The 15349-nt window shown below is 37.2% G+C and overlaps 1 protein-coding gene across 2 annotated transcripts in view; it reads right to left on the bottom strand.

The window, feature by feature from the left end:
- The window catches only part of LOC133521549 (uncharacterized), a 54801-nt gene that overhangs the window by 35699 nt on the left and 3753 nt on the right, over window positions 1-15349 (bottom strand). The window contains exon 1 of one of the 2 annotated variants that reach the window (XM_061856579.1): window positions 6504-7674. The exons of the other annotated variant lie outside the window; for it this stretch is intronic. The gene's annotated coding sequence lies outside the window, so the exon portion shown is untranslated. Of the gene's footprint in view, window positions 1-6503; window positions 7675-15349 lie in introns of those variants that run through there. 2 annotated transcript variants of the gene reach the window in all.

Here is a 15349-nt window from a genome sequence, read left to right as displayed (position 1 = left end):
CTTGATCACACTTTCGTACCATTATTTTTATCCAGTACCACTACCAGCGCGACGGTTACTGACAATGTATTTTTTTTAATTTCCGCAACCCAAAGGTTGCCTTTTAGCGATAAGACCGCATGTTGTTTACCGGTGCTTATGTGTTTTAAATTTTCTTTTGTATTGTTTTCTTTTATTGAAGTGTGCAATAAAGAGTATTTATATTGTATAGGGATGATGATACATGTTGAAATTTATAACAAAATCGAGTAAAATAAATGAGCAATTTTTCGCAATAAAGTACCTACACATACGGATGCATATGTAGATGTGCACGCATACATACATTGCTAGTTTCGGATACAAAATAGAGATAGGTAGTAGATAGGGCTTCGAAATTAGTTTCCTTAAAATGCTTCAAGAGGGCTCTCTTTTCCTATATATTTACTTTACTCTTTACATACGATCCTTACATTTTATCAAAAAATATATACATATATATATATATACACAATTGCAAAATTAAACCAACAAAATCGCAATTTTAATTATTGTCCATACTTCAAGTTGGGCTCTCAGTGACCTTGACCTTTTTAAAGAACTACTTAGTCTTTTTGATTTCTAAGTTTGATTCTTATTTTTTTGGCGACCTTCATTAAAAATGACGGCACGATTATTTTTTATTTTGATTTTTGTCCCTCCTACTTAAGTACTTAATATCTTCCAGTACATTCCATTCAATAAACAATACGAGTACATTTACACTTTCCCTAAACCTGTACAGTTCACGAAATCTTAAATTGTCAAAACTTCGCAACGTATCTATTATTTTAGTGGTTTTTTTTTATTACTTCGGGTAAACCTTACAATAAGAGGTTTCTTAGCACATTGTTTACTTATCAAATTGCCTTATGACATAGGTATCAAAGTTTGAGAGCCACAATTTTATCAATTTTTGTATCAGGGTTAAGATCGGATACAAAAGGGTAGACACCGGACCTATTTCTTTGTGATACCTTATTCTCTTTCCATTAGAAGCAACTTTTTTTCACCATCCAATGTTCTCCCTTGATGGCAAAACACTCGTTACCCTAAAGCCCCATCGTACTACAAGTTAAATAGATTGTAGTTTAACCACAGGTATATTTATACCTACTTACAAAATTTCACAACACACCATGATCACTCCCAACTTACTGATACGGATAGGTACAGTCAAGTGTAAAAATATGGGTGTACACATCTTACTCAAAAATATGTCCCATAGCATCTTATTCCAGTGTAATAAGAGCGTAGTACCATATTTATGAGACGATTCTTTCGATACATATTTTTGCACTTGACTGTACGTGTACGACGACAACCGAAGCTGAGACATCATTCTTTTTTGCAGTTTTTACCTATATGGTAATTAATATCAATCAATCATTTATTATTTTGTCATCATAGGTGTAAAATACATTTAGTACAGGTGATAGGATGTAATAGATACAGTATAATATAAAAATGAAAAACAATATTACGTGGTAACAACAAAAACAACTTGCGTCGGGCAGCGCAGAATAAATTCCGTCTGGCTCGCGGGCGATGTCGACGGAACGGCGCGCAATGAGCGAGCGCACGAGTCTCGCGTCTGTGTGCGCGCACTCACACTTAGATAGCTCCGGCTCCCGCCCACCGCAGCGCGACAGAAACATAACTTCAAAAATTCGAGATTTGAAAAGTTGCTCAGCTAGGAATTGCTCTTAACATCGAACAAAAACCAATCATAAATCTTTGTGATAAACGGCTGTTGCTGAAGGCATTGTGATCGAACAAGCGAAGGTTTAGCTAAGTAAAGACTGAACGTTAAAGGTCGTGCAAGAGTAACCTATATCGCGGTGAGGCAAGTTTTCGCAACATGCTACCGCAGCCGCGACGATTCGGCGCCGCGAAAATCTGACATTGTCACTTCACTGGCTGTCCCACCAAAAGACAAAGTCAAATAAGTTTCCTCTCTATTAAACAAAACGCAACTCGAAACCATACTACGTTTAAGGTCTCGCAAGACTAACCTATATCTCGGTGGGGCAAGTTCTCGCAATAATCCGCGACGATCTGGCGCCGCTAGAGTCTAGAGACTGCTATTGTCAGCTGTTAATGGATAGTGTCAATCTGTAAGCTCTAACGTAAACACAGGCGAATAGGCACCACGTCTTATAAAAGGATTTAGGTACACAGCTTGAAATAAATATCAAGAATGAATTTCATAGATCATAAAGAAAAATCTTAGTTAGAATTAAGCTTGGCGTTCACCTATTAAGCTGTTGTTTTGACGGTCTACCACTGTAAACACAAACACATGACAGCTCTAGAGTTGAAGGACTTAAAATCAGGCTATATTTTTACTTTTACGAAATTCTTAACCTAAAGCTCCGTTTTTTTCAATTTTGCATACATGATGATGACAGTAAACAATTTTATGAGCGATGTTTGGTAAATCGCTACCACTGCTCTCATAAACATAACCAAATTGGCAACTTCCGTTAAGCAAATCTAAATTTAATTGATGTGTCTGTAAACGGTTCGGATGCTGAAAGTAAACACGCCGCGAGTTTACCGTACGCGGCGTTTACGACCGGCCTATTGCTAGACGATAAACATGTACGGCCACGGGACAGAAATACACGTCCACAAACAAACGGAACTGAAGACGAGATTGTTACCAGAAGCTGCAGGATCAGTACCAGGAATATTCGTTTAAGTCTCGGACGTACTTTGTAGTTGAAAACGATAAAATGGTTCGAATTGAGAGTGAGTGACCGTTTCTTTTTTGTACATTTTACAGACAGGCCAACTCAAAAGAACTGGCACCAAACTACCATCTTTTGTCTAAAATCACGCTAACCTTGCCTGAATCTTCCCATAATTTCTGTCATTCTCATCCGGTGTTAGCTCTTGAGAATTTACTGACGCACTTTATATCGGCAAATTAAGTCAAATTCATGCGTTACTTAACGCTGACAAACCTTTATTTGGTCAAGATTGAAGTGCACAAATGGCATGACAAAACTCCCGAGTTAAAATGAGACGTATTTATTATAGGACGAACGTATCTTTTAAATCTGCTTCGTAACTTTAAAGTTATAGCCGAATTTATAGACCAGTATGAAAAAGTAATAAAAGACCTTTGGTAAAGAGTCTTTACAATACAAGTTCTTTAGTAAAGAGTTTATTATTTGCTCAATTACCAGGAATACCCCAGCAGCCCGCGCTATTAAAATGCATCGTTGCCTCCGCCTGGGAGGTCGCTAGGCAAAAGCGGGTCCAATACATTTCACATTGGCAACAATCCAGTAGCTAAGTGCGAATGTGAAACAGGCCGCTTCAATATACATAGGTTACCGAATGGCTTACAACAAAAGCTGAATAAGTAATGACTATCCAATTAAAAGTAACTAGTATATTAAAATTAATAGAAAGCTCACATACAACACATCGTTTTTTCTTAGGAACAGTGACACATCACACATCACATAAAATATGCATATCTTAATAAATTATCATAAAAATAACGGTTTCTCGAAAGTATACGTACGCGGTAAACCATAGGGCAATGGGTCGCGCGGAGGAGTGGCGTGGTTGGAAATAGAATAGCAACTTTACCTAAACCGTAACGTACCGGCGTGATCCAGTTATTTTTTATAACAATCTGGCCAAAGATTAACTTCACCTTAAAGTAAAATGTTTATCATACGAGAACAATAATGATATTTATAATTACCATAATTATTATTATTAATACAATACCAGAAGATTAACCATCCTATTCTTTTATCAACATTTCGCCTGAAAAATGAGGGCAATTAACAGGATGAGCCTCGGTTTCCCCTCAAAGACAACTTCTTTTGCAAACAACAACCTTTTCAAGAAAAATAGGCCGAGGAGAACCGTGTGAAAAACGTTCAGCAAATTGTGTGGAAAAATAACTCGTGACTGAGGAAGATGTGACGGAAATGTGGGTTAAGTTTGCTACAGATCTCTTGGAAGCAGCATCAAGTTTGAATAAGAACATTATGTTTTAATAAGATCCGGTTTGTAGCCATTTAGGCACAGCGTAAAGTGTAGGTTGCAGACCAGATAAGAAAAAAAGTTGAACTTGCGTCATTGTGATGCATTCATCGGTCAAAATAAAGTACCGGTTACATGTACAACGTGAATATTCTGGATTCAAGATTGAGACGATGTTACCCGTTAATAGTCGTAGAGGAAATATCAAGTCTTAGATGAGTTTCCAATTGATGAAAAAGGAAATACCTAAGTACCTATATAGGATTTGGGATAGTTTTAATATCTGATGGTGATGATGTTATCGATACCGATTATCATGAAAGGTTACCATCAAATTGTATGGAAAATACGTCACACAATGCGGAATTTCAATAACAAACTACCGTAAAGTAACCACGAAGAATTGAAGCAAGTAAAAAATATGACAAGTCTCTTAACACAAAGTTCCTTAGTATACCGGTACTTTCTTTCTTATGAAACAGTAATAGATATAATTAACGGCTGACCATGGACCATTTGCTTATTCATCTTATTGTGTTAATTATTTAAATCCTGTTCTGAAATTCCTATGGCTCGCAGTGCAAGGTCGTCGCTCTAAAAACGATCTAACGGGTTCGACGCCCGTGCTGTCTGCAGCTCCGGCTACTTAATAACTATCATCTTTATCAGATGAATAAAAGGCAGATGCATTTGGAATATTCACATTAATAAATTCAATGAATGAGCTCTGCTCTGAAGGGCAATATCACCATTGATCTTTAAAGAGCATAAAATATTTTATTAGGCATTTATTCAAGTCAGAATGTTTTTGTATAGGGAGCTGAATCTTAAGTCAAATCTCGCGAGAAAGATTTGAAATTTGAAACAAATCACGACATGTGATTGAGCTCAAATTTAACATTATGTATGTTAAATTCGAGCAACGCACTTCGGTGATGTTTTGGTTATAGGCGATCTGGCTAGTCAGATGATGGAAACCGAAAGAGGCCATAGGAACAGAATTTTGTGGGTAAAATAAAACAACGCAACTTCAAAGTTCGCTTGTCAGAATTGTTTTGATGAGCAGTAGATGAATCTCAGAAGAAAAGTACAGTCGGCGTAAAAAGCTTATACTAAAAACCTTATATAGAAAATTAATAATGGTCTTAAACTGTTAAGTAATAATAATATAATAAAAATAAAGTAATAAAAATATCTACTTCTTAGAGACACGAATAACAGCAGTATAATATTAAAAGCCTTAGTCTCCACGAAATGAAACGGCACTTTATATTCTCGGACACGGACTTGCGAATAATAAAGACGTCTTATAAAAACGTGGCGCAAAGAATGTGGTTAACACTTCAGTACGTAAGTACGTAAAGGTTGTGAATGCCAAGTTCACGCTACAATGATAATCGGACCAGCGATGACCTGGGCAAGGCGAGTGATCATGCTAGTCCGTAATGTGGGTAATTTAGTCGTAAAAGCGACGCTTATGTGGTCAGTGATCATCCGCATTAAGCGTAGCGCTGGCGTTTCTACGATAGGTTCTTTAGTAATGTCTACGGTGTAGTAATGTACTGACAACTTAATGATGAAAGAAGTATTTGACATAGTTTTCATTTACTATACAATTTTTTCGACTACTCTTCTTTAGACAAGTCATGTACTTATCGTGACAATTTTAACTCAATAATGTTTTGCTGCGTTCAACAAAGTTCCTATGGCATGACCGTGGCGGCGATCGGTATCTACCATAAGACCAACATAATGGTACCGTAACACTACGTTGGCACCGAAGTAACGTGAGTTAAGTAAGGTTTCAGCTTCATCAGATTTGGGGGACTGTATCAAATCTTGAGTGCAAGCAAACAAACAAGTTTAATAAAAACTTGTAAAAAGCTATATCTGGGAAAAAAGTTATAATATATCTAAAATTAACGAACACATATTTTTAGAATACCTCTATTAGTCTAAACGTTAGGTGACAAACATCTAATAGGGATATACTCATTTATAGAAACCGGTGCTATTTTTGCGGTTTCAGATTTTTATGGCGTCTATTCGGTTCAGTCAGATACCAAAATTGTCATAACCAAACCGATAGTGTAGACGACTTTAGAGGTCTCGCTTTTAATATGGTGTCTTGGTAGCGATTTTTATTTAAATATCAAATCGGCCAGGTTATAATGAACCGCAATAAAATTAACAGCCAGATACTTTGAATATCAAACCCGGAACATAAATCACAAACCTGGTTCTGCAGGACAAAACCCTCACTTTCGAACCGGTCTAGCTAGACTCTATAGGTAGACTTGGATCTAAGAGATCTTTGTCTGTATTATAGTAAACATAGACGTGATGCTTGTATAAATGTCACGCTAGAGCTTTTAAGCACTAATACTGTTTTTAAACATTAAATATCCCAGTTGCAATATGTATATAGCTAAACCTTCTTAAATATAAAAGAAAAAAAAACATTATAAACTTACCATATTGATGAAAAAGCACAACTAGATAATAGTTTTGCTTTATAAGTCCGAAACAAATTCAATTAGCCCTTCAAGATGAAGGCAATAGACATATATTGGTCGGCTAATAGTTTAGTAAGAACACTTGAAGTACTAGTAAACAACAAGTAGAGGCGATACAGCCATACAGCACGCGCGGCCGGCGCTTAGGCGGGGGTGGTCGAGACTGAAGCCAGACCACATTTAGCCAACTGAAAGCGAGGCAATGAAGGTTGTGTTGTTGTTTCGTACCTACTCGAATATGTAAATTAAATACCTATCAAATAAAAACAAAATACCATCAGCTCGATCTGATCTGGGCAAAATTCACTCCAATTATGAAAAACTAGAGAAAAATGGCTGAGATTATATTGATGATTAGTAATATTCATATAATCAGTTTATCTCAGTCCCAACTATAAATTGAAAGTTTAACTAAAGAACCTCAAGCCAATCAACATGGCAGAGCTTTAGAGTACCAAACAACCTTGATGATTCCTTATTTTTTTACTTAGAGTCGATGAGCAAATAAATTAATCTAATACGAATTAGGTACAGGGAATTTATTTGTCACAACAAATCCAAACTGATATCACGAAGCTGCGGTCTGGCTAATTTTAACTTGACGTTTGACGAGCCGTATCGAGATTGCTCGATTTGGGGCGGGACAAATGTGAACCATTTATTTTAAGTTATCTTCAAATAGGTTTGGCGTCTCTTGAATAAAAATACTTTCCACTGTATTTCATAAGTATAATAATAAAATGGTACTTTTTTTTTTCTTGTTTTTACCTTCATATCAACTACACATCAACATACCTACTCAAAACGCCAGCACCCCTCAAAGTATGAGTCGTAGTTATCTATCCATGCATCCTAATAATTGTGACCATACTCGTATTAATAAGAATCAGCCAGTCGTTGCAAATTTATAACGCATGTTGCAGTTTCCATGGCTCAAATACCTACGCCATATAAATCGGCAAGCAAACATCCTCGGCATTAAATAGTACGACGAATAAGTTTAAACAGGCTAAGGATTTACTCGTCACTTTAATATTTCGGGATTACTTTGCCGTTTTCAGGCACGACCCGCATGACCCAGATCCGAGGTCTGCGGCGGAGCCTGCGTACCTACAGAGTACAAATATACATCTACAGCTATCGGCCTTATTGCAATGGGATAAGGGGCAAAAGTACTTATACTCGTACGCCGTTTCGAGAGGTCAGCTTGTTTTACACGCACTGTGCAGCCGTGACACGAAAACGAGAAACAATTTATAGTGTATCAGCAACGCATTTACACTCACGCAGAGCAGCACCCATGAATCAAAATCTCCCGTTAAAGTCACTACACGCAACCGGTTCATACGAAAACTTTCTCGACAAAGACAATGGAAAAAGTAAAAATGGAATAGCGTAATGTAACGATCTTCGATAACTGAATTCCCATACGATATTAATTCCGCGTAAACGCAAAAAAATCAGTCACATGTGCACTTTTAGATGACACAGTTGATTATTCTCACGTTGTACAAGGAAACAATTATCGATACATTGGTTCAGTTCAGTCTATTGTGTAGGTGAAAGTTCATAGCTGATAATTCTCAGGTTTTTGCAAAATCTGCGTTTAGCGATTTCGTGCAACTATGTGTGTTGTAATTAGGTGTGTCGGCTGTCACTTGTTATGTGTAAATGAGCTTGTTTGGAAGCTAAAATTGCTAAAAACCAGTTTCACTGCAATGAGTGCATACAGAATGGTAATCCGGGTGCAAAAACAACGAAAAATACTCCCACCGAGGCGGTATTTGCGGGACGTTGGGTTATTTTTAAAATCATTAGCTTTACGACGGCTATTACTTTAATAGGTCGTGTCTTCATTGCGCCACGAGCGATTAATTGTGTGGAAACTGCATGTCATAGATTAGTTTAAATGATTCTGCCGTACTTTCTCTAGAGAGTGATTGAATTGAGGCTTCATTCTCCAGTGCGCATTTGTCGACATGGCGTTGAAAACGTATTGATTGCGCCCAGCCCGCGAAGCCACCATGCCAAACGTGAACGCTCCGTAGCGTAGTCATCTCTCTTTATCACTCTTCTATATTAGTGCGACAGTGACAGTTGCGTTTCGTTCGCTGCGGAGCGTTAACGATTGGCATTTTAACTACGCGGGCTGGTGTGCAGAGCGCAACCAGATGAGCGCATGCATGATTCACAGAAATTCATATTGAATTTGTATTAAAGTGATGTAGAATTTTCATTTCCTAATAGGGTTATGTGATGCGCGAACTCGTTGATTGTAGGGTGATTATCATGTGCGGATATGCCGCCGTCAGCGCGTGCGCATCCTCCCTCCATTAAGGAAATGCGTTTCAGACAGTAACGAACGCCTCGTTTAGCTCGTGCCTGACTCACGATTGTTTATATTCTAGTTGATATATCGAATACTGGATGTCACTGGAATGTGTACTGTGTACTGGAATACTGGATGTGGATGCCGTGGAGATGTTTCGAGATATTTTTGTGCACATTTACTACCTACTAATAATACCTATTATTTGATATCATTTTACTATTTTAGACGCGCATTACCTATATATTTGCAAGCATATGGATCGCATTAACAAAACAATGTAGAGTAACTTTTAATATTGAGAGCGATTATCTTTAAATTATATCTGTTATAATCATACGTATTACGTATTAAATACGAGTACCTATAAACTATGAACTTTATCGTATCTAAGATTAATCAAGAGATAGGGCATTAATAAACCTACACGGCGAGCCTCGTAGAAAGTTCCGTACTCAACTTTACAAGCTTTTGGCCGTCGTCGTCTGGCCTGTCCATAATATAGTTATTACGTGGAAATACAAGCGAAAGTGATTTTCCTTTAATAATTGGTGCTTTACACTCAAAAACAGGATGCTGACTACTTTCTACAGTAAATTGGTATCATAAAACCGACCAAAAGCTCATTGAAATATCCGTAAAAATGCATATAAATGTTTACGTAAATATTCACTATTTAAATACATACATAGGTATATATTTCACCGAGTATAAAATACCTACCTATAAAAACGCCTACATAGCAAAACTAATATTAGGTATATTTATTGGTTTTATGTATGGATTTCCTAGATATTTACAAAAATTTGCCATTGAAGTGTCAGTAACTTTGTGTCTTTGTCAATCGCTCCATTCCTGTACATAATTGAATCGAACATAAAATACAATACATAGACAGAAGGACATGTCTTTTTACATACATCAGGATTGTCAAGTTTATAAGCTGTGTTGGAATATTTAGTTTACTGATAGCTTATAAGGTGTTCCAGGAACCGACGACAGACATGTGCATGTGATGTGCACAAAGGACAGCCGCTAATTTTAGCGTCGCCTAACTCCGCGTTCCGCGCATAGTCGCCGCTTCAACGACACGCTGTCGCGTCGCACAACATTAACAACAAACTATTTCCATCTTCGCGGGTTTGTAGAGGTAGGCCACGGCGGAATTTTATCTTACTCATACTTACATTTGCAGCAGTTCTGCTGGAAATGTGCTTCCACTTTATACGTGCTTTTTTTTAAATGACTGCTTTTGTCTTCGTTGAATGATGATTTCTGTGACAAAAAAATCGTATGGGTTTCCCTCAGGACTCGAACTATGCTAATATTAAATATTTTATAATCAGGTTACCGGTTCATAGTCATAGCTGAAGAGGTAACAGACAGACAGACAGACTTATTTTCACGCATATGGAACATTGCCCGAAATTGTCTACTGTTGTCCGGTACAAAAAACGTAAATTTTCTGGAGATTTGCAGCCTTTGCAGGTATAAGCATTGTTTTTTTTTTTCACAATGGATGTAAAAACGCTCGGTAACATACCCATCGACTTGAAAATGCGTTTATACTGGGCAGTCCATAGAATTCCATGGGGCATAATATTACAAGGGATTCTAGAAGATGGCAACTAATAGTGTAATTTAATTACACTGGGTCGCTCACCGAAGGCAAAGTATGAGGTTGCCAGGCAACCGACATTATTTGTCTTTTGCATTCGGCGAACGAACCAGTGTGAATGTACCAAATGTAACACGGTGTAATAAGTTAATAACCAAAGGTGCAATTATCACCTGAGCACTACGAGAATGTGTAACAACCATCAGATTTAATTACCAGATTAATTATAGTTACAGTATCCTTGTTTAGCAAATGATATAAGCGAGATGAATGATAATGAACGCAGATGGCAGAAGCTTTAAGCAATTGCTAAAGAGAAACAGCCCATTACTTAAGAATCGAGAGCCATAGCGTACCATTAAGCAGTTTAAGTATTGACGGATTGTTTTATCTGCGTGTAAAGCTAAACAGATACTGTTTCTATTTGGGTTTATGTAATTACCTACTGCTATAAAGACTTCCTTGTATGGCGTATGTTTTAACATTTAGATAAGAGAGAATGACGCTCGAGTTTATTTTCAGGCGTTTCATTTTGTGTGTACATACTAATTTCGGCATAGGCACGTGTTTACTGCTTACATAGACATTCGTTTTATTTCGCATAGGTATACGTCGTTATTCACTGGAGTCAGTAAAACACATCCCTTATACGAGCTTTAAAACGCGTCAAAACTCGTAAAAAAAAGGCTAATAGCTAATCCGAGAGTCTGGCTGCCACGGCCGGCCGTGGCCATCTGATCTGTCTGACCTATAACAGGAAAAACAATATAATCAACATTAATGGAAAAAAAATATTTGTGTAAGTAATGTAAAGGACTTAACTTTTCACTTTCTGTTGGTCATGGATTTTTTTTTGGCGGTCTTCAGAGCATTAATAAAATGCGTATACGCGAAGCAGAAAGGCTAGTCAAGCCGGAATAAAATAACAAAGCGTGATGTTCTTGACTACAGTTTCTTGGCCAATTTGCGAAATCTTTTTCATTATTTCAGTCAGAAAAGCTCTATGTCCATGTCATAAGAGCGAAGAAAACAATATTCGTTTCGGCTTTAGCAGGACGCAACCCGACAGTGGTAAATTTGTAGGAAATGTTTCTTACATTTTAAATTACTTTATATTCCTCATCTATAATCACTAGGTAAGCGAGGATTATGCCTATACTTAAATACAAATGTGTGCGTGTGATCTATCAAATACACCTACATAATACTAAGTAAACAAAAGTGTTGCCTAGGGTTGCGATCTTTTATATTTCCCCGGCTGGGCTTTCCCATTTGACGATATTAATAAACTGTTTACTGTCTCGTAATGTATAATCAATAAAAGACTATTCACGCAATTCGTTCACAACGGTTGATGTTGATATTATCGTTATCCTCAACTGTCGACCTTGAACTGTATTCGACTTTGTTTTAACCTTCGACGCAAAAAAGGGTTTAATAAATTTGACGTGTCTATCCATCCATTAACAGTCGTGTTTAGGTTCAATGCAACTGACTAAATGAATACGAGTACGATACAGATAATATATGATATGCTATGGTTTTAACGCAGATGGGGCTGCTAGATTTCTTTCGGATAAATATCAGCCACACCGTCTGGCAGGGATCGGAAACCGGTATCTTGAATGAAAGTGCAAGCTTCTTTCTGGGACGCAGTTGCCACCGCCATATTTAACGTTGATTGTGCGTTGGGAAAACCCGCCCTTGGGATTTTTTTATTGGTAGACACAGCAAAATTGATAATTCGGCTTTGCTGCTTTAACATCACCACTTTTGTCAGTGTTCGCCGTTTCGAGAGCTGTTCCGAAAACGAACCGAACCCCTGTCGACCTTATTTCGTGGATGTCATATTCTGACGTCACGGACCTATGTAAACCGTTACATTCTATAATTTATTGCTGCAGTAGCACTGAGCCTGCGATGTAATTAACCATATCTGATCGGATACACGTTACTTCGGATATTGCTGTTTTACGACTCTCTTCGCTTGTAGTCCAGTTATTCGGACCGTTATTTTTACAGCGTTACTGAAGTGCCGGCGTACGAGAAATATTTAGTGTAAATAAATTGGCACGCTTTTATGCTGGGGAGTTTTAAGCGTAGTCTATCTGGTAAGTTGTCGACCCTTTATAGGTAATAAAAAACACAGGAACGAAAAACGCTCATAGTGAATTGCTATCAATGCTTGTATTTCACAAGGGAAAATTACAACTCGCCATAAATCATTTAAGACAACGGAGATCGAAAAGAGAGCACCGACACAAATATATATAATTTATAAAGCTTACTCATCACCACATACTATTTAACGTTATACTAACTCTTTTAGTTATATGCGGCATGCCTCTGACGTAGTTATAGAGGAAATTTCAGGTAAGGAGCTTCAGTTTCAGGAGCAAAATGTTAATAAAGTATCGAGAGAGAAATTAATAAATAATCGAGATATCTAATAGTGTTTATATATCTTTGTTGTGCGTACAAGCGGAAAGGCGAGGGAACGAGTTATTGAAACATAAATCCAGGTCAACCTAGCTTAATAACCCCGCACAGGTTCGCAAGGAAAGGTTGCGATAAAGGTTAATGCTCATTTCCTGGTAAAGGTGAACGAACAATGAATACATCATAAAGCTTTAGGAGCTAATAAAGCTTCTAAATGTTACAGAGAACAATGAAAATGGGGTGAAATAAAAGCCTAGTCACAAGATTAAAAATAATACGTTTCGTTCGGAAAGGATTGCATACAGAACGTTTTTTTTTTCAAATACTTATAGAATAAAAGTTTCTTTAAGATAGTAGTCGACATTGGTGGACAATTAACTTTTATGTGTTAAAGAACAAGGTAAAACCATTTAAATGACAAAGATCAATGTAAATTAACTTGGAAACAAAACGACCTCATACGAGTGGTTATAAAGATTGTTTACGAAAATATCACTACAAATGACTTCCTTTGGTAATGTGCCATGTAAGCCATGTTAAAGCTAGGTTTGTAACAATACGGAACAATTACCCAAAATAAAATATGCAATTAAAATACAATGATCTTACATGTCTACTAAGAGCAATTAGACCAAACTGAGAAACAATTGGAGACTCTCAAAGGTATTGTTCGAAAGGCGCGAGCGCGACTTGTTATATTAACGTTTGAACAAGTTGTGAAGATCGAAGTACAATACAATACAAATCCTCTTTATTGCACAACCTCAGAATAAATTAATGTACATGGAAACACATAATACATGAAGATAGAGGTAAACACAGGCGGCCTTATATTATAGCTACTTACAGAGCGATCTCTTCCAGACAACCTTTAAGTAGTGGAGAAATGAAACTAATAATTACATGACAGTACCTACTATACAGTAGTAAAATATTGCATCATATACCTATGAATGAAGTGACCCTGGGTTCGAATCCCGGTAAGTGCATTTATTTATGTGATGAGTACAGATATTTGTTCCCGAGTCATGGTTGTTTTCTATGTATTTAAGTATTTGTATATTATATATATGTCGTTGTCTGAGTACCCACAACACAAGCCTTCTTGGCTTACTGTGGGACTTAGCCAATTCCCTATTATATTTATATTTATTTTATATTTATCATAGGACGAGATTTATCACTTGCTGGTTGTAAAAACCAACTCGTAGAATTAAACGGAACAAGCACATCAAGAATGTTATAAACTTCCGTAGGTACTGATAAAAAATCTGACTAACACATCACCGCGGAAATGCCGATGCTGACGAGCGTCAGGATTTTGTGGTCAATTTAATAAAACAATTACACGACCAAGACGCAATTGCCGCAGTCCTCGGTATTTGCATCACGTCTTACGTCGGAGGTAAGCTGTGGCGGCATCTAATGTTGCGTGTAACGAAGCACGCGACATCAAATTTACCTAAAGTCACCCTGTAATTTATGAGAAATGTGTAGCTTGAGCTCGGATGAGGTCAAATGTTGTTTATGCTTTTTCAGATTGCTGTTCTCTAAATGTGTGTTGTAACATAATACGATTTTAATTGCCCAATTGTATACTAAAACATATTTTCTAAACAATACGAGTAAGTGTAGAGGTCTATAAAACCGTCGGTAAGGGGTATGGATTTGGAAATAAGGATGCAACCATCATTTTAAAATCATAAACTCATATTTAAAAAATATATATATTTAAGGACAATCTTACACAGAATTCGGAATGTCGAACAAAGCTCATAGTTAGTGAGTTACGAAGTCATAATGAAATAGGTAATAATATATGGAATAGAACGATCACAAATATATCCTTGACTGTAAAGTCTAATATCCGAACTAGGTGCTTAGCCAACGTGCCAATCGTTAACGTAGCGTAATCATCTCTCTCTATCACTCTTCCCTATTAGTGCGACAGTGACAGTTACGTTTCGTTCCCTATGGAGCGTTAACGATTGGCACGTTGGCTACGCGCCCTGGCCCTTCCAATCCAAGGAGGAGCTTTGGCCGAAGGGTGTCAAATTTCGGCGGTTCCGAAACCGGCTCCCTGACACTGCGGGGTTGCGTAATGCATCGCAACCATAATGTGATTTGATATGTTTAGTTTAATTTGTTATAATATGTATTAGTTTTAAGGTATTTATTTATGGGCCACTATTAGTTGCCTGAAATCACGACGTTCATTTCATTTCAATCAAACAAGTCTTGTTTGCCAATTATGTATAGGTATTTAAACAAATGTAAACAAAAAAGTTGCACTCAAAGTCATTTCGGTAAATACGGTCAAGTCACCTGCTGCCTGCAGACTAAAAAACATTGAATGAAACCACGCTGTAAGACGTTACAAGCTACACGCCTAATTAAGCCGGTGTTGCACTGAAACTG

Source organism: Cydia pomonella, chromosome 9, assembly GCF_033807575.1.
Source record: "Cydia pomonella isolate Wapato2018A chromosome 9, ilCydPomo1, whole genome shotgun sequence".
In the NCBI taxonomy this organism is placed as follows: Eukaryota; Metazoa; Arthropoda; class Insecta; order Lepidoptera; family Tortricidae; genus Cydia; species Cydia pomonella.
Note: the sequence above shows the minus strand (reverse complement) of the source record. Positions and strands in the feature narration are given on the sequence as shown.